At 48.9% G+C, this 18,395-nt stretch overlaps 1 protein-coding gene across 1 annotated transcript in view; it reads left to right on the top strand.

The window, feature by feature from the left end:
* Positions 1-971: 971 nt before the first annotated feature.
* The window catches only part of ELOVL5 (ELOVL fatty acid elongase 5), a 71,868-nt gene continuing 54,444 nt past the window's right edge, over positions 972-18,395 (top strand). The window contains exon 1 of the mRNA XM_007451934.1: positions 972-1,329. The gene's annotated coding sequence lies outside the window, so the exon portion shown is untranslated. The remainder of the gene's footprint in view (positions 1,330-18,395) is intronic.

Genomic DNA, 18,395 nt, shown 5'->3' with positions numbered 1-18,395 from the left:
CTTATCTTGGTTTCCATCATAGTGTTTACCATTCTGCATGGTAGTTGTTTCCTGACTATATCATTTCACGGGCGGGGGCGGGGGGGGGGATCCTTGCAGTTTTTTATTTCTAACACCTAGCATAGTATCTGTCAAACTGAAGTCAGTGTTCGTGGAGTTGAATGGCAATCGACTGTTAAAAATCTTGTTATTTGTTTATGTTTACATTATCTCATTTGTATATAGTTTGTACACCTGTATTCTTAAGGCAATGGGCAATGGCCGAGGTCCTGGAACGGCTGGCACGTGATAAACATTGTAAATACGTAAAAGAATAAACTTGCCTACATTAAACAGTTGACCATGTTGGGTCCATGGGCATGGGGTAATAGAAATACAGCCAGAGGGCACTGGGAGAAAGGCTTAATTTCTGGGGCTGGATATGGGGAAAGCATAGGATACTAGGATGTTGAAGGCCTTAAGTTATCCAAATATCAATGAAAAACAGCAAGGATCTTCCACTTGTGCCCTGAGCACAAAGCACTTTGTCTTATGTGCTTAAACCTGTCTAGCTGAAAAGACGTCACTTACTCCACCACATTTTCTCCTTCTACAAAAAGTCTTGAGGAGAGATGGAGTTGGTAGTGATCACTAAGGGGAAATCAGAATCCCTAAGAAAAATCACAGTAAATCTACCCACCGGGAGTTAAGCTATAGCATCAGTTTTGAGCGCTTTTTTGTTGTTGCCTTATCTTGTTCGCGCCGGTGATCTCCGCAGGCATTTAACCCTATCACCCAAAACCAAGAAGAACTGGCTCCCTTCCGAACCCGCGAGGAGACTGCACCAGAGTGGGCTTCTGCTGTCCAAACGCGGCCACACAACCTCGCCACGCCTGGCACTAAGAGAATCAGAGTTCAGGGCATCGGGAACTTCACTGGTGCTATTGCGCAGGCTCTGCGTTCCACGCAGGCTTATTAGGAAGAAAGGGGATAAAATTGCCCAGGGACACGTGAACCGGAGGGGACCAACCCAGACCACGGTTCCCCACTGCGTCGGATTCTGGAATTTACAATCACGAAAGTTCTATTGTCTCGCGATTGGCTCCGGAGCCGCATGACATCATAGCGCTTGATTCGGCCTCCCGGCGGCGATTGGCTGGCCGCGCCATTGTGACGTCACGGTCAGCCCACGTTCAGATTGTAGATACCCGGAGCCTTCCTCTTCCCATCCCGGCGGCTGCTGCTGGCCCGGCACTCCCTCCCGCCCCCTTCTGGCTCGGCTGGCCCCGGGCGCTGCCGCCGCCGCCGCCTCGCCGATTCTTGGAGCCGCAGCCACCCTCGGCCTAAGAGGTAAGCGGGCGGCTCCAGGAAACTTCGCCCGGCCGCCGCTCGGCCATGACACCCGCGCCGGCGCGCGGCCGGGACCGAGGGTTGCGACCCACCATTGGGTCCTGAGCCCGGTGCGCACGAGCGACTGCCGGCTCGGCCCGCGCTGCGCCCGCGTGGCGGAGGAGTTCGGCAGCTCCGGGGGCGCCGGCCCGCTCCCGGGCGCGATGGCGGGCGGGGTGAGAGCTGTGCGGGCGTCTCAGGAGTTTACGCGCGATGCTGTCTCACCTGTTCGGCGGTGGAAGCAGTCGGCGGACTGTGTGCACGCTGACGGGCGCGGCGGGAACGCACCCGGCGCGCCGACGGGAAGCAGGGCGGGTGGGCTCTTGCGCTCGAGTCTGCCCGCCCTGGCGGGATGAACGCGCGGCCGGAGGTCCGGGGAAGAGCCCCGAGAGCGATCGCGCTTCCTCAGGGGGAGAACAAAATCCGAGGGAGCTGGGAGAGCTGCCACGGGGTCGCAACGCGCGTGTCGGTGCGCGGCGCCTCCGGCCTTTCCTTTTCTCTCTTACCCTCCCGCCTCTGCCCCTCGGAGTGGGAGCCCGCTAGCCCGGGAACGCTTCGGTTTTTATTAAAACCAGATAACTGTAGCCCGCGGATCCTCGGGGAGGCCGGTGGGGAAGCGCGGGGGAGGGGACTGGAGAGCCACCTGGGAGACCCTAGCTGGAGTCTGAGCGCGGGGGCGGCCGGGGAAGCCCTGGGGTCGCGTCTGCTGCGAGTGGCAAGGAAAAGGCTCTTTTACAGTTTACACGCAATAAGACTCGGCCCCCACCCCACCCCCGCTGTCCGCACGCCCGCCTCGGGGTGGAGGGAGTCGTGCCTGGAGCAAGGCTTGTTCTTTTAAACTGTGTCTTGCAACCGTTCCGTGACCTTGCACTTTTAGGTTGATGGTTTCCCCTGCTCACGATTGTAGTTCAGCTCAGCTCCTGCCTTCTTGATTGCAGATTGGATAATGCATTTGGCCCACTTTGGGGTGAGGGGTGAGGAGTGGAGTCCCGTATGGAAGAATCCAGTGCATGACTGTGAGCTGGGCTGCGGAACCTAGGCTTGCGGCGGGAGAATAGTGGGGAGGGAGCAGCCTTAATTCTTTAATAGCGGGCCCCGTGGCAGGAAGTGCTTTCTTTATAGGGTAGGACGGAAGAGCTAACGTTGCTTGTTAGGTTTTGTAACTTGTTCGCCTAACCATTCCGTAGATAACCTGTTGGTGTGCACTTGTTTTGCTTGCACCACCTCTCAGCCAACAGCGTTCGGTGCATAATCTCAGATAGGGACACAGCCTATCTGTGGACGAACACTTTAACTTTCCATCTGCAGTTAGGGACAATAGGATCACTTTTTTAGTTCGTTCGGAAGCTGCCTGGGATTCTCCAAGGAAAGCTCCGTACTTGAAAGAGAAATGTCACTCATGTTCCTTTTAGATTCTTACCCCAGATTATAACTTCTCATTGCCAGGACTTTTTTCTCTACGGTTCCTCTATTTTGTATTTCTTTTCTGTTTCTAACTGAAGACAGAAGGGAGAGTGTTATTGATGGTTACAGATGGTTAATTTTACAGAATATAGAACAGAACTGGGCTGAAAAGTGAAAGTAGAAAGTGTATTAAGATTTGATGGCCAGATTTTTTTCAAGAAAAGTACATCATAACTTCAGACACTGTCCTCACCCTCTTGACTCAATTTCCTCGTCTGTCCACAGGTTTCACGTTGCAGAATTGTTAGGGATTCCAAGAGATGACACAGTTGAAAGTGCCCAGCATGGGGCTTGCCAAATAGTGGTTTGATAAATGTTTCTTCTTCACTTATTTTTCTTCTTGGGGAAGGGGCAGTGAGGATTAGGGGATGTGGCCAAGGATAAAGCTGGAGAATCTCAAGTAACTGGGAAAATATTCAAAACTAGGTTTTCACAGACACTAATGCCAGCATTCCTACAAAGTCACTTTTGAAAATGAGGTGAGTTATCTCCTTCCCTGGGATCGACTGAGCTTCCTTTTTCTTTTTTGTGCGGGAGGAGTGTCAGAATTCTTAAGTTTTGGATGTTTGCAAGGATCTTTTTTCCTCTGCCCCCTCTTTTCCTCTTAGCATAATGGTTGATTGCCCTCCTGTTTGTAGGAGTGAGTATCGATACTTGGGTGTCTTATTTCCAACTTGAATTATACAAATCAAGGCAAAACTGTTTACTTTCCTTTAGGGTGACTTTGATGCCTAAGTAGATAGTAGAGAGTGTGAGTGATGGTTTTATTTCTTTCTTACTCGGGGCCACATCCTTCCCCTAAGAAAATTTGTAATTAAGTCTAATACCTCTTTTATGCCTACCAACTCTTTTACTGATGGGATAATCTTTCCCTTAGTTACCCAAAATAGGTCCGTCTTTGCATGCATTCAGTTTCAGGTATTACTGATGTGAGCACCTTCCTATTAATAGTTGCTTTCTGTACATAATTCTTACAGCCTCCCTGTGAGAAGTGCTATCCCCTACCTCTTTTATAAAGAATTGAGAACTAAGGCCTAGAGATGCCAAGTGACTTCTCCAAATCACATAGCTCTGTCTCCTGTAACATACATGCTCCTTCCTCTGTCCTTGCTGCTGGGAGGATTTGGTCAGTGGGCTCTGCCCTTTATGTAACTCTGTTACTCTGTAACTTAAAAATCTAACCTCATGATTAAAGGTCCATCTTCGAGCCATCCAAGATTAACAATTTGCCATTTTAAAATCTGTGTCAAGTCTATTCCTTCCTTTTAGCCCACATTTGATTTACTCTCTTTATTAATTAATTGACTTGTCAGTTACTGAGTGTGTACTGTGTGTGTGTGTCTTGGGGGAAGAGGTTGTATACAAAGCTGAACTGACAGTTTCTGACTCCAAAGGGCTTCCTGAATGAGTTTACACTTTAATCCTTTCATACCCATACTTAATCTGCACCTTGGACTAGAAGAGTATCAGAAGCAGATTTCCAGGGGGCTTGTCTCACTGTTTCTGGGAAAGCTTTATGGCAGAGCTCACCATGTTAGATGTATCAGTGCCTAGCACTGATGGGCCTGTTTTTCGTGCAAGAGACAGAAAACCCAATGCTGATGGGCTTAAATGATCATCTGACCTGAAAAGTCCCATAGGGAGAACTTTTGCTCTGTTTCTCTGAAGTCTCCTCAGATGTTGGTTATGTCCATAGGCTGATTTTGCAAGATGACTGCCAGCTATTCTGGACCCCTTGTTACCATATTCTCAGGTGGGAACTTCCCTTCCCACCACCTTCCAGAGAGGGTCCTTGGCCTTGAGGTGATTGATTTTGGCTTTGGTTACTTGAAGTAATAACTAGAACAATGAAATCTGATAACCTGGGGCCCATCCCAAACTGAGGAAGTGGATTTAAATCTCATCTCACCTACCTGGCTGCTAACTACACTTTCAGGAAGGGCCTCTGTGGACATGGGGGTGTGTCGGCTATAAGGGCCTCCAAGGATGTCAGGCCCCATCAAAGAGATGATTGGATTAAATGAAACAGAGCTGAATCAATATTTGAATTTCACTTTACCCGTCATAGAGGAATCTTATGGGCGCCCGGAGGTCAGAGGGTGGGCATTCTAGGAGAGGGAGTTTGGAGAGCAAACAAGTGAATCATTGGGCATTAAAGCAAGTAGCCCAGTTGCCTGAAGCTAATAGGGCAGAAGTGGAAAGAAAGGTTAGAAAGGCAAGTTGGCGCAGTGGTTGAGAGTCTGCCTGCCAATGCAGGGGACACGGGTTCATGCGCCGGTCCGGGAAGATCCCACATGCCGCGGAGCGGCTGGGCCCGTGAGCCGTGGCTGCTGAGCCTGCGCGTCCGGAGCCTGTGCTCCGCAACGCGAGAGGCCGCAACAGTGAGAGGCCCGTGTACCGCAAAAAAAAAAAAAAGGGCTAACTTGTATTAAACTTAATACGTATCAAACTCTGCATTGAGCCCTTTTATGTGGGTTTATCTCAAGTGCTGTTAATTGGTACTGTGAGCATTCCCACTTAACAGATGAGGAAATGGAGGCTCAGAAGTTTTAGACTTGCCCCAGGTCACAAAGCATTCCAGCCTGGGTGGTCTTGACCCATTAGCCTGCTGTCTTTCCTGAGATGTTGGGTAACAGGACCGCTGAAGCTTTTGAACCAGAAGGAGTGTGTTGTGAACCCTGTGTTCCAGGAATATGAGTGTGATCAGAGTACGTGGCGGGGATTGGCGAGGACGGACACCAGGGCTGTGTGGGGGTGGACTGGGAGGCTGTTGGAGGCCAGGGCAGTGGTGAGGCCTCACCTGGAGCCACAGCCATGAGCACAGACTGCAGCGAGCTAATCACATGAGGTTGTTTCTAGGACAAGATCTACGCAACTTGGAGACCAGCTGGATTGAGGGCCAGCAAGAGGAAGGGCGCTCTCAGGCCCGGGAGTTAGAAGAAATGCGGTGTCGTGGGGGAAGAGGGAGGAGGCTTTGTCCTCAGGTGGAAACATCTTAAGGGCCCACGTTCCATCCAGACAGGCCCTTTCTCCCCCTGTCGGGTCTGCGGTCCTCTTTGCAGCTGGTGTTTGTCCGCCACTTTACAGGTGTGTGTTTCCACCACATTTCATCCGTTTTCAGGCAGTTTTTCACATTTTCACATATCTGGGTAGAGATGCAGCTTACAGTCAGTGGCATGGTAAAATCACACAAGCCGTCTTTCGCATTTTAATATTACTGAAATCAGGATGCTTCCCAGCTTTCAAAGAAGTATTGTTGGTGAGAAAAGTCAAGTCTCAGTATTGCTGAAGCTCGTGGAGCCGGTTGCTGGCAGAGCCAGGAGTGAGAACCAAGGCCTCTGGGTTCCTCTCACCCACTGAGTTACCTCAGCTCACGTAAGAGATACTAAAATAAACATTGCCTCCTAATACAGGATTATGGTAAAGCACACGCATATTTCTTTGTTATTAAAACAGAAGTAATCTGAGAGGTTTGGAAGGCACAGTGGTTCAGGTAGAGTGCCTCATCCTTGTGTAGAGCCCGGCTGCCCTGGTTCCCTATCCTAAACTTGCCATCAGCCTTAAGAAAATCAACTCCGGGCATTGGTCCGTTTCTTTAAAAATAAACAATTACACCAAGGTGATTTTCAAGTCCGTCTCAGAACGAAAATTTTTTATTTTCACTTTTGCCGAGAGCAAATCCTTTGTTTCTGTTTGACCAGGGATAGAGAATGAAAGTTGAAGTCATTTAGGTCTCAGTAAGGTAGATGTCAGAATCAGTGATGGAAATTACAGTTTTCTCCTTAAGAGGTTAATCACAACCGCTGGAGATGTTCCGGCCTAGCAAAGTGAGTTGTTCAGGAAGGTAGACTGACCTCATTTTGAGTTTCTGTCATAGAATCCCTCCTCCCACCTGATCCCGATTTCAACCCATAAATGTTATCATTACCAAGCTCTTTGATTCCCACTGGCACGTTTCCTCTACGGGGACACTTTTATTTGACATGCATTTGCTTTTGGAATTGTGTGGCCCCTGGATTGAAAATATTCATACTTGGTGAGTTTTTAGGAAGACTGAATCCGTATGCTTCCTATTTAAAGCACAGTTGTGTGCGATGTCTCAGTATTCCTTGTATCTTAAGTTAGACTTTGGTACCTTTTGTTTGGTGAATGTTTTCTTGCTGACTGGGATTTAGGAAATAGTTTTTCACTTAAGATTTTTAGTGCTGGGACTCTCATGCTTTCTGCAGTTAGAATAACCATTTTCTTTCTTTTTTTTTTTTTTTGCGGTACGCGGGCCTCTCACTGTTGTGGCCTCTCCCATTGCGGAGCACAGGCTCCGGCCGTGCGGGCTCAGCGGCCATGGCTCACGGGCCTAGCCACTCCGCGGCATGTGGGATCTTCCCCGACTGGGGCACGAACCCGTCCACTGCGCCACCAGGGAAGCCCCTAGAATAACCATTTTCTTGAAACACCTGCAGTTTCAAACGACAGTCCTGACACTAGGTTCACGCCTTCCTGCTAGCACACGCCCTCTGCGCTCTTCTTTCCCCATTGTCAACAGTTTTACTGTGTCAGAGCTAATCTCTGATAAGTGCATACTAAACAGACCTAATTAAAGCCACACTGGAGAATTGGCCACTCTGGTCCTTATTTTATCTGAGTTGTTCTGAACCCCAGAGTACCTGTTCCTTCTGTCTCGGGATAGCACACACTCCTACAGAGTAATTGTGAATTTCTCCTTCCCCAAAGAAGAGTTCTTATGACGCCGAATTCAATAATTATTCATTTGCTTCCCTGGGAAGTTTGGCCGTGCGCTGTACGTCCCTTGAGGGTAGCGTTCGGGGTACCTCTGCTTCAGGTTTTGGCAGAAGAAATACATTACCTTAATATCTACAGGAGTTGTTGACACCTCTGTCTGCCCTGTTTGTGAGCTGATATGTACCTCTGTGAAAATTTGAGCTTACTTCTTACAAAACTTCGGAATGTTTAGCTCTACTGTGGATCTGAGGTGCATTTATTAAGAGCATCTACTGTGCTTTTTTTAAAGTTAGCAAAGCTGTAGGAAGGGGATTGGCGAAGAGGCCTTTCAGGTTAGCAGCTGCACAGGATAGGGACCCAGCTCTGCCCCACAAGGCTGGGCAGGCTCCGGCAGGCCAGTCACTGCACCTCTGAGACTTCTGTGTAGAACTTGCAGGTGATAATACCTGTGCCTCCTTTGGAGGGTGTCCAGACTATCGGTATTATACATAAAAGTTAAGTAGGGGACTGACTTAATTTGATGAGCATAGTTAAAAAATAATCCCTCTATTGGATAGGATGTTCACTGAAGCATTGTTTACTCAGCTGACTCAATCTTCTGTTATAATGTTCTTCAGAAGAATAAATGACACTGCAGTTGGGCAATGTTTGCAACTTATGAAGAGAATGAGGTTGTTCTGTGGGTTCTAAATACACTACATGCCAGGCGCTTTTCTAAGGTGCTCTACATCTGTCAATTCATTTTGGCCTCACCAAATCCCCCCATGAGGTAGGTACCCCAGTTTTACAGATGAGAAACTAAGGCACAGAAAGGTTAAGTGACTTGTTCAAGGCCCCCCAGCTAGCAGGTGACAGAGGCCGGGTTCAAACCCAGACTGGTTGAGGGCATCCAGCGTCGGTTTCCTTATCTGACCCCAGCGCCGCCTGGGTTTGATGTACAAGGTGTATAAGACCTGAGGGGTGTGGGTTGGGAGGGAAGGGCACCCACATTCCCCAGGGAGCCTCCATCTGCGGATTGTCTGGTCTCCCTTGAGTAGAGGTGTTCATCCTGTGTGTTTTGAGAACATCTGGGTCATTCTGACACAGGCCTGGTTAAAGGCTGCTTGTTTGGGCTGTTCAGAATAACATCTTCCCCAGCCCTTCAGTCCTCTTGGGATTCTTACTGTTTTAGGACTTCCTCGTTTTCTTTCTGGGTGTGGGTCACTAGGTCTGACAACATTATGATGGCTGTTAAGTACCATAATTCCTAAAATACGAGGATCACAAAATTCACAGAATGGTTTATATATTAACATGGAATGTTACCAGGTGATAAAATAACTGTTGGCTTTAGACACTCTGTAGAGGACATGATAGATTGATTGCTGGGTTTTGTTTGCTTTTAAAAATGCCAGATCGTACCAGGCTTTTTTCTTTTGGAAACATATTTTAACCCTGCCTGTTCCTCCCATTCCCACCCCACCCCCCCACACACACACACCTGAACAACAGTTATAAAATATGGAGGTTTAGATTGAGTTTTTAAAAAGAAATGTGTTTTCGTGTCACACCCTTATTTATGTTACGCAGGTTTGAATTAAAATCTAAGACATTTTCTCTCCAGGGGAGGTACATAACTTATCTTTGTTAATTATGTTTCTCCACCCTCTTTTAATTTCAACCAAGGCTGTAACGCTGCCTTTTTATATTTTGTATGAATTAGCTTGGAGAACATGACAATTTATTTTGAATATTCAAGTAATCACGTCAGTTAATCAAGTAATCATATCAGGCTGCAGTCAGATTTAGAATTATAAGTAGCTGCCCATAGCACAAAATGTTGCTTAAAAGCCTCTTAAATGTTTGTCTCCTAGCTATCTGCAATTGCAGTCTGATTTGTATGTTAGAAATGGGGTGGAAGTAGAGCTCGGCCTCTTTAAGCTGGGTCTTTAAGGGACCAGTTAGAGGCTTGCAGAGGATCTCATATCCAGATCTATGCGGCCTTCCATTGTCTGCAAGTTTGTTTCAGCCAAGAAGGCAGTTGTCCTGTGAAACAGGTTGGAGCTTCTCCAAATACCCCCTTAAAGTCAGTGTTTCAGGACTTCGTGAACCCAGAATAATGCTGTATGTACTGGGCTTGTTACGGCAGATCCTTTTTGTTTTCTTTGCAAGGCGTGGTAGGTTTGGAAGAGGCTCAGCGACCCAGAGGAAGGTGGCTGCGAGTGCAGAGTGAGGTGGGTGAGCCCTGGTACAGAGCTCCATGCTTGAGTTTACCATCTTTTAGGAAATGGGACCGGCATATTTTAAAGTGCTTCCCGAAATTCAAGATGTAGGTGAATAGTTGCAAAGTACTGTTGGAAAACCAATCTCAGTGGGTGATTTACATAACCCATGGATTCAAGTATTCACCCACCCACCCAACCCATTGTCCATCTCAGACATTTATTTTTTTTCCTAAATTTTATTTAAGAAGTCATATAAAATACTCCAGATAACTGAGTTTCAGTCCTCATCTTCCTCCTCTTATTCATCTTGATTAATCTAGAAGTAACGTTAACTCGTAACTTTCTTTGCTGTTAGCAGCTATGCATAACCGATCACGTAGATGATGATTCTTCAAATATTTTTTGGTGAGATATTTCAAATACTTTTTGGAAAAAGGCACCTCGGAAGTTACAGTGATTTTGCTTTTGCTTCTTTTGATTGTTATAAAACCTCTGGGATTCCCAGCTTTTCCATGCACTTTCATTCTTTCCTGAAGGAACTGCTCAAAATTGGCAGCATCCATGATTCCATCTGCTACAGGACGGGTACAGTCAAGAGTAAAGTTCTGGACCTGCTTTTTTTTGCCCCCCTTCGCCACAAGCTTTTTCCACGCTTGCACTTTATTTACTGATTGACTTTTAAATTAATTTATTTAGGGCTTCCCTGGTGGCGCAGTGGTTGAGAGTCTGCCTCCGGATACAGGGGACACGGGTTCGTGCCCCGGTCCGGGAAGATCCCACATGCCGCCGAGCGGCTGGGCCCGTGAGCCATGGCCGCTGGGCCTGCGCGTCCGGGGCCTGTGCTCTGCAACGGGAGAGGCCACGACAATGAGAGGCCCGCGTACTGCAAAAAAAAAAAAGTAAATTTATTTATTTATCTTTGGCCGTGTTGGGTCTTCGTTGCTGCACGCGGGCTTTCTCTAGTTGTGGCGAGCAGGGGCTACTCTTTGTTGCAGTGGCTTCTCTTGTTGCGGAACACAGGCTCTAGGCACGTGGGCTTCAGTAGTTGGGGCATGTGGGCTCAGTAGTTGTGGCTCGCGAGCTCTAGCGTGCAGGCTCAGTAGTTGTGGCACACGGGCTTAGTTGCTCCACGGCATGTGGGATCTCCCGGACCAGGGCTCGAACCTGTGTCCCCTGCACTGGCAGGCGGATTCTTAACCACTGCGCCACCAGGGACACCCCAACGCTTGCACTTTGAAAAGCTTTTCAGAATCTGAAAAGACCTTTCCAAGAACACATCCTACCTCCCTTCATGTCTCAAAGAACTTCACCTAAAATTTGTATTAATTGGGTCAGTTTTTCAAACATTTAGCTTTCGACAAAAGTCACTTTTTTTTTTTTCCTTTCCCTAACATGTCTTCCTAGTAACAACCAAAAGGGCTGCTTTAAAATCTAGCCCCATTGGGCTTCCCTGGTGGCGCAGTGGTTGAGAGTCCGCCTGCCGGTGCAGGGGACATGGGTTCGTGCCCCGGTCCGGGAAGATCCCACGTGCCGCGGAGCGGCTGGGCCTGTGAGCCATGGCTGCTGAGCCTGCGCGTCCGGAGCCTGTGCTCCACAACGGGAGAGGCCACAACAGTGAGAGGCCCGCGTACCGCAAAATAAAAAAATAAAAAAAAAAATCTAGCCCCAGAAATACACAATCAGCAAGTAAAAGACCTGTCAGCAATGGGCTCCATACTTCCCCCCATGGTTTTAAACCAAAAGCGAACAAACGCCTAGAAGCCTTAAAAGCCCACCCAGGCAGAAAGATGCAGGTGAGCCGAAAATGTTAACAAGGGCATCCCAACAAAGGAGGAGGGTAGGAAAACTTTCTCCCAGTGACCTGGGAGGAGAAGGATCTGCAGCCAGAGTGACATGAGGGCGCCGCACGGCTCAGGCCCAGCCTGGCTGAGAGCGAATGGAACTGGGCCCTCCCCCGACACCCAAAAGGGTCTGTAGAGCTGCACCCTGAAGATCTAACTTTCTCCACAGTGGCTAAAGGGTCCTCTAACCCGGGCCTCCCTCTGAAAACAGGCCGACCAGGTCCAACTTCCATGGACCTTCTCACTGGTCCCCGGGGCTGGCGGGTCCCCACTCTCCCCGCCCTCCGCCCAGGTAACCAGGCCCAGGCCTTGGCTGCCTCACGCCAGCCGGGCTCCAAGGGCCGCTGACCGACCCAGGCTGCAGTCGCTGCCCCACTCTGGCCGCAGGCAGGGCTCCGAGCGCCAGCTGCGGCCTCCGAGAGTCCCGGGTCTGCCCCTCATGTGGGGGCCCCGGCGGCCGCCCCAGCCCGGCCCCGGCAGGATGCTGCAGAGCACCATGTGCTGCAAGCTGTCAGCCACGCAGGGGCCGGGCGGGCGAGGCCATCGTGCCTCCCCCAGAGCTGTGCTCCCCGCTCACACGGAGTCATACTCCCCACCCCAGACTTTTATTTCTAATCCGCTTCTTTCTTTTGAGCTCCAGGTTCAGAACTTCTCATCCGCTGACTCACCTGGTTGCCCTCCAAACCTATCTCCTGTTGGCCAGCATGGCCAGGAGCACCGCCATCGCCTGTGTGCCCAGGCCATCAGGCTGGCGGCACTGCCTGGGTCCTTCTGTCAGCTGCATCCTTCCCCCGCTCCCTCCAACCGTCAGTCACCAGGTGTCCATTCGGGCTCTGCCCTGTCCACAGCCCACCGGTCCTTCCTAGGTGCCTGGTTTCCCCCTCCTGCTTCCTGCCTCCCTGTGTTCTGCTCCCAACTGTGCTGTCACAGAGGTCTTGTGACAGGTTAATGGGATCATGCGCTCCACCCTAAAACCTTCGTTTACTCCCTGTTAGGGCCATCCTTGATCCAGCGTCACTTCCTGCCTGCACTTTTCACTCTGCACACACCACAGACTCACATCTCCCCAGATGTGCCTTGTAGGCTGTATTTGGATACTTCCTCAATTGCTCCCCACCGACAGAAACACAAAAGCAAAGCAAACTAAATAACAGCAAAGGCCCTGTTCTTTGTAGGTCAAACTCATACAGCCTAGAACCCTTGATGCTTTTGACTCAATTAGATGTTCCCACCCCTTCCAGCTTGTGTAACCTTGGTTATACATGACTGACTAACCTCTGTGTGCCTCAGTCTCCTCATTCGTCAAGTGAGGATGACTAGTGCTTTCCTTCTGTCTCTGCTCAGCGTCTGGCATGCTCCCTGCGTACCTTGGTACCTGTGTACTGTCTGGCATGGAGTAGGTATCTGGCGATTATTTGCACAAATGTCTCTAAATATGTACCTTTCAAGTATGATCAGTTCTGTAACCTGTGCTTATGGCTGTGTGAAGGTGAGTATGCCTCAATAGCCTGAGAAGCCTGAGACTTCGTAACACTGCACAGATGAGGGGCCCACCTGGGGAAGTGGGCTCTGGGGCACTGGTTTCCCTGCTTAGGGTTGCTGTTCCCCCAACCAGGCTGAGGGAGTAGAGCAAATTGCTAGACATCCCACCTGCCCAGGAGCAGAGGGTGTTCTTTTAATGTCTGTGTTAAAGGACCTTGCTTATTTGCATATTACCTTGTAGAGCTTTTAGGTGGAGTAAGCCAGTGATAGAGTACACTGGTGACCCTGTGCCCGAGGAAGGAAGAGAATGAACCCTGGTGTCTAGGCTCTGAACTATTCCCTGATCAAATAATGGTAGAAACTGACACTTTTTTTTTCTTTTTAATTGGAGTAAAGTTGCTTTACACTGCTGTGTCAGTTTCTGCTGTATAGCAAAGTGAATCAGCCATACGTATACAAATATCCCCTCTTTTTTCGATTTCCTTTCCGTTTAGGTCACCACAGAGCTTGGAGTAGAGTTCCCTGTGCTATACAAGAGGTCCTCACTAGTTATCTATTTTATACATAGTAGTGTAGACACTCTTTTTTTAACTTTATTTTGGTTGGCCGCAGCAGTGAGCCAAGGTTAGGGTAGCCCGTGTAGCTTGGACTGAGTCTGTCTGCGTCAGTAACCACATGGTCATCAATTCATTGACCATCCACACTTATTCACCGTTGAGGAGTTCTGTGTGCTGCCCTCTGCTCGGGTGCATGGATCCCGCAGAGACACATGACAATACATCTATTGACAAATAGATTATAATCCAGTAGAAGAGGTGAGGTATGTACTTGATGCAACAGATAATTATTGGTGCTGTGGATTTGGCTGTGTGTGTTGCAATTAAATTTGAGTGCAGGTGACAGAGATTCCAAAGTAATAATGGTTCCAGTAATGGCATCTCAAAACAAGGTATTGTATTTCCCATAAAGGGCTGGAGAAAGAGGTACAGGTATGACCCAACTGTAGGCTCCTAGCTCACTGTGTGTAAGGCTTAGAGGCAGCAGGATGGAGGAAGGGACAGAGGATTCATTAGTGCTTTCTCTTAGGGAAGTTCCCAGAAACTGCCCCTGGACAATTTTGCTTATGTCTGCTTGGCCAGAACTTTAAACGTGCAGCCACATGAAGCTGCAAGACAGACCGGGAAATCTCATTTTGATTCTGGGTGGCGCAGCTAAAAGTTCTTTTGCTCTATCCAGAATTTGGGTGACCACACCCAGTCTGTACCTAGGGTGGTGGATGAGGTTGACTGACGGTGCTGCCCGTGTGGAAGTTGCAGTCTGGAGGATACTGACGGGGAACAGATACTACTAGTACCACGGTGATGAGAACGGAGAGCGTAGTGTGGGGTGCTATGGGCGCAGACAGGAAGGACCCGTAACTCAGCCCGGGAGGGCCGGGGAAGGGTGCCTGGAGAACAAGCAGACATCTGCCTGGTGGAAAGAGGAAGTAGGCATTCAGGCAAAGGCTCTGAGGTGAGGAAGCAGGTAGCACATGAGGAACTGATAGTGAGGAAAATCGAAGGAGGAAGCAGGGGTGTGGGGCCACCCTGAGGGGTTTGGACATTTTCCTAAGAGCCTTTAACTGGTTTTGAGGTGAGTAACCTAGAAAGATGCTTTTTGGGGAGTGGGGAGCAATGCAAGCCTGGAGGCAGGGACCCTCTATCGGGAGGGAGTGCACTAATCCAGTTGACGTGATGGTGACCTTGATTGGACAGTGACTTTGGGGGTTGAGAGAAATGGATACAAACCCGCGCCCGGTTCTTAGAACTGGGAACGGATTTAGAATAATTTGGGCTGCTTTTCACTTGATAGATGATGAAAGCAAGGCTGTCAAGTGGCATGCCCGGGCCACACAGCCGGCTCAGGGTCATCCCTCTGCCTGAACCCTTTGTGTCACTGCTGAATGGCCAACTGGCGCAACAGGGCTTTGTGGGCATTCAGAGAAGGCAGAGAAATGGCAGGTGGCGGGTGAACTGGAGCACGGTGTGTGTGTGGCTGTGGAGCAGCAGCCGCCGTGTTGGCTGCGCCCGGTCCTGCAGGTTGAGGACAGCGCTGGGGTACTTCCGGAAAGTAGTGGGAGATAATCCTGCGGGACTGTTTCGAAATCATGGAAGAGGCTTTAACAGCAGATTAAGTTGTTTAGGCTCAATTCTTTTTTTTTTTTTTTGCGGTACGCGGGCATCTCACTGCTGTGGCCTCTCCCGTTGCGGAGCACAGGCTCCGGACACGCAGGTTCAGCGGCCATGGCTCACGGGCCCAGCCGCTCCACGGCATGTGGGATCTTCCCGGACCGGGGCACGAACCCGTGTCGCCTGCATCGGCAGGCGGACTCTCAACCACTGCGCCACCAGGGAAGCCCTAGGCTCAATTCTTTAAGCAGCGGGAGCCAATTAACAGTTGGTATCAAAGGACTAACACAAGCTTGACAGCCAAGTCTGTGTTTAACCTTTGCCCCTCCCGGTGCCTTGTATCAGGCGCTTATGGTCAGCAGAATAAGGGCCCCCAGAGATGTCCGTGTCCTAATCCCCAGCACCTATGAATATGTGGGGTTACAGGCAGAGCAGCACTAAGGTTGCAGATGGAATTAAGGTTGATAATCAGCTGACTGGAGCAGGGAGGGTCCTAGGTTATTCAGGTGGGCTCAGGGTAACCCCCAGGGTCCTTAAGTATGGAAAAGGGAGGCGGGAGAGAAGTAGAAGGGTGGGGTGTGAGGAGACTTGGCCCAGTGCTGCTGGCCTTGAGATGGAGGAGGGGACTGTGAATGGAGTGATACAGGCAGTCCCTAGAAGCTGGAAAAGGCAAAGAAAAGGATTCTCCCATAGAGCCTCCAAAAAGGAACGCGGCCCTGCCCACACCTTGGTTTTAGTTCATTGAGACCCGTTTTGGACTTCTGACCCCTAAGATGCATTTGTGGTGTTTCAAGCCACTAAGTTTGTGGTCCTTGGTTATCTGATACAGCTATCAGTACTTGTTTGCTGAATGAATGAGTTGTGCTTTAAGAGATCAATGTGACAGATTCATGCATTAGATGGACTGGATGAGGGGAGGTTCTGGAGGCCAGGGAGTTCATAGAAGATGGTTCTGGCAAAGAGGTGACGAGGCTGAGGCAGGCTGCGGTGGGGGAGTGGGTGACTGGAATCGTAGGGCCTGTTAACAAGCCTGACGCCTGGCTGGCCTGGGATCCACTCTGGGGGCGGGGAGGGGGGGCGGGGGGTGTGCTTTCAGGGCTGAGTTCCTGGGAAGGTGATTGGGCAGGAAATCACCTGGAGTGAGTCAGGAGGAAGGGAGGGAGGCTTGGCTTGTTGGGTTTAAGGTTCAGAAGCACCACATGTATGTAGGTGGAGAGAGCAGATGGAAACTGGCCCTTGAGCGTGGAGTTGGGGATACAGGATTGGGTGTCATTGGTCATGATTTATCTGTACCCTTTCTTTAAATTTTTCTGGTGAAGAGACTCAGCAGCCCTTTTGAAGAATCCAGTATGTCACATTCCTTAAAATTAAGAAGTTTTTCCTAGTGTTTTTTGCCTAAATTTTTTTGCGGCCATTTGAATTCTGTGAATCTTTCCTCCCCCCATTTATTTATTTATTCATTCATTCATTTATTCATTTATTTATGACTGCGTTGGGTCTTTGTTGCTACGTGTGGGCTTTCCCTAGTTGCTGTGAGCGGGGGCTACTCTTCATTGTGGGCTTCTCGTTGAGGTGGCTTCTCTTGTTGCGGAGCACGGGCTCCAGAGCACAGGCTCAGTAGTTGTGGCTCACAGGCTTAGTTACTCTGTAGCATGTGGGATCTTCCCAGACCAGGGCTCGAACCCATGTCCCCTGCATTGGCAGGAGGATTCTTAACCACTGCACCACCAGGGAAGTCCAATTCTGTGAATCTTTAAAAATTTTTTTAGTAAATAAAAATAAGCTAATACTAAATAATTGTTTTAAAAATACCATCATCCATGACCCTTCCTTGCATATTTCACCCTGTGCTGCAGGTCATCTTCCCAGAAGCCTCTCTGGCTCCGGTTGGTCTGTCACCCAGCTGGTCATCAGGGTCACACGCTTACCTACCCACCCCCAACCTGCCCCGGGTCCTGACCCTATCAGATCTCACCCACTGAGCTGGGGAGGATAGAGCCCTAAACAAAGCTTGGCTTGTGTTGGAAAAAGGGAAATGGATGGTACTTGCTAGAACATTTCCACATCTGTTTTTTAAAAATATCAATTTGCCACTGAAATAAGTATATATATACTTATTTTAGACTTGGTTACTGAAAGTCCTGAAAGTTCTTGGTTTTTGAATTCCTTTGTTCTTCATGATGAACTTGGTTGTAATGATTGAAGTTACAACCTATTTCCTGAGAAATGGGAGAGGGACCATTTCTGAGGAGCTGTGTAGAGTGTATTGACATTAGAGGTGTTTTCCTGTGGCACCACATTGCCTTCCTACCTGTCTGTTGCTGCCGTCTTAGCACTCTGATCACTGTCCTTCTACTTGGTGGCAGTGTACCAAGTAATATAAGTTTAAAAGTTTTCAGGGAAGATTGTACTGAATATAAGTAAAAAAAAATAAGCCTTTGAAGATGAGTTATGACTAATAATGACGTCCATAAACCACACATAAAAATTAGTTTAATTTCAATGAGTTACTTACATTTCATTCTTCAGAAAAAATAAGATTAACACGAGATGTCATTCGTTCTAAGTTAACCAACTAAACTTTCTGTTCTCCCTTCCCTTTGCTCTTTGATTTGATTAAATAAGATTTGTGGGTGCTACCTGGTGAGTTGTCTTTCGCATTAATTGGTATCCCTGTAAGACAAAGGCCCCACAGTATCCGGGAACCAAGTGCAGCAGGGTTAAGCCGTGTTGAGCAGGAGGTGGGGGAGGAGGTGTTGGTCTGGACCCCAGTGCCCATTATTGACATTTCAACTGTGCTGTCCCCAGGAAACAGTCATGACTTTTTTCTTTCTTGAAATCAAGTTGTTTCCCCTAATGAGACAGTCTGCTTGGTATACAGGCATTTCTCTGTAATGTTCTCCAAACTAAGAAAGCAAATAGAGAAAACATTTTGTAGAGAAAAGCCTGCAGATAACTGCACTGTGGCCGTGACCTAAGGTGAACACCCTGAGCTCTTGTTTGAAAGCACTGGGTTTCTTCACAACCGATGGGAGGACATAATGCATCTTTATAGCAAGTGAGTGTTAAGCTTCACACAGGATTTGTTCTCCCGTTGACACTGCTCTCTGTCAAAGGAATAAATGACG

The sequence above is a fragment of the Lipotes vexillifer genome, unplaced genomic scaffold, assembly GCF_000442215.2.
Source record: "Lipotes vexillifer unplaced genomic scaffold, Lipotes_vexillifer_v1.1 scaffold147, whole genome shotgun sequence".
NCBI lineage: Eukaryota > Metazoa > Chordata > Mammalia > Artiodactyla > Lipotidae > Lipotes > Lipotes vexillifer.
Note: the sequence above shows the minus strand (reverse complement) of the source record. Positions and strands in the feature narration are given on the sequence as shown.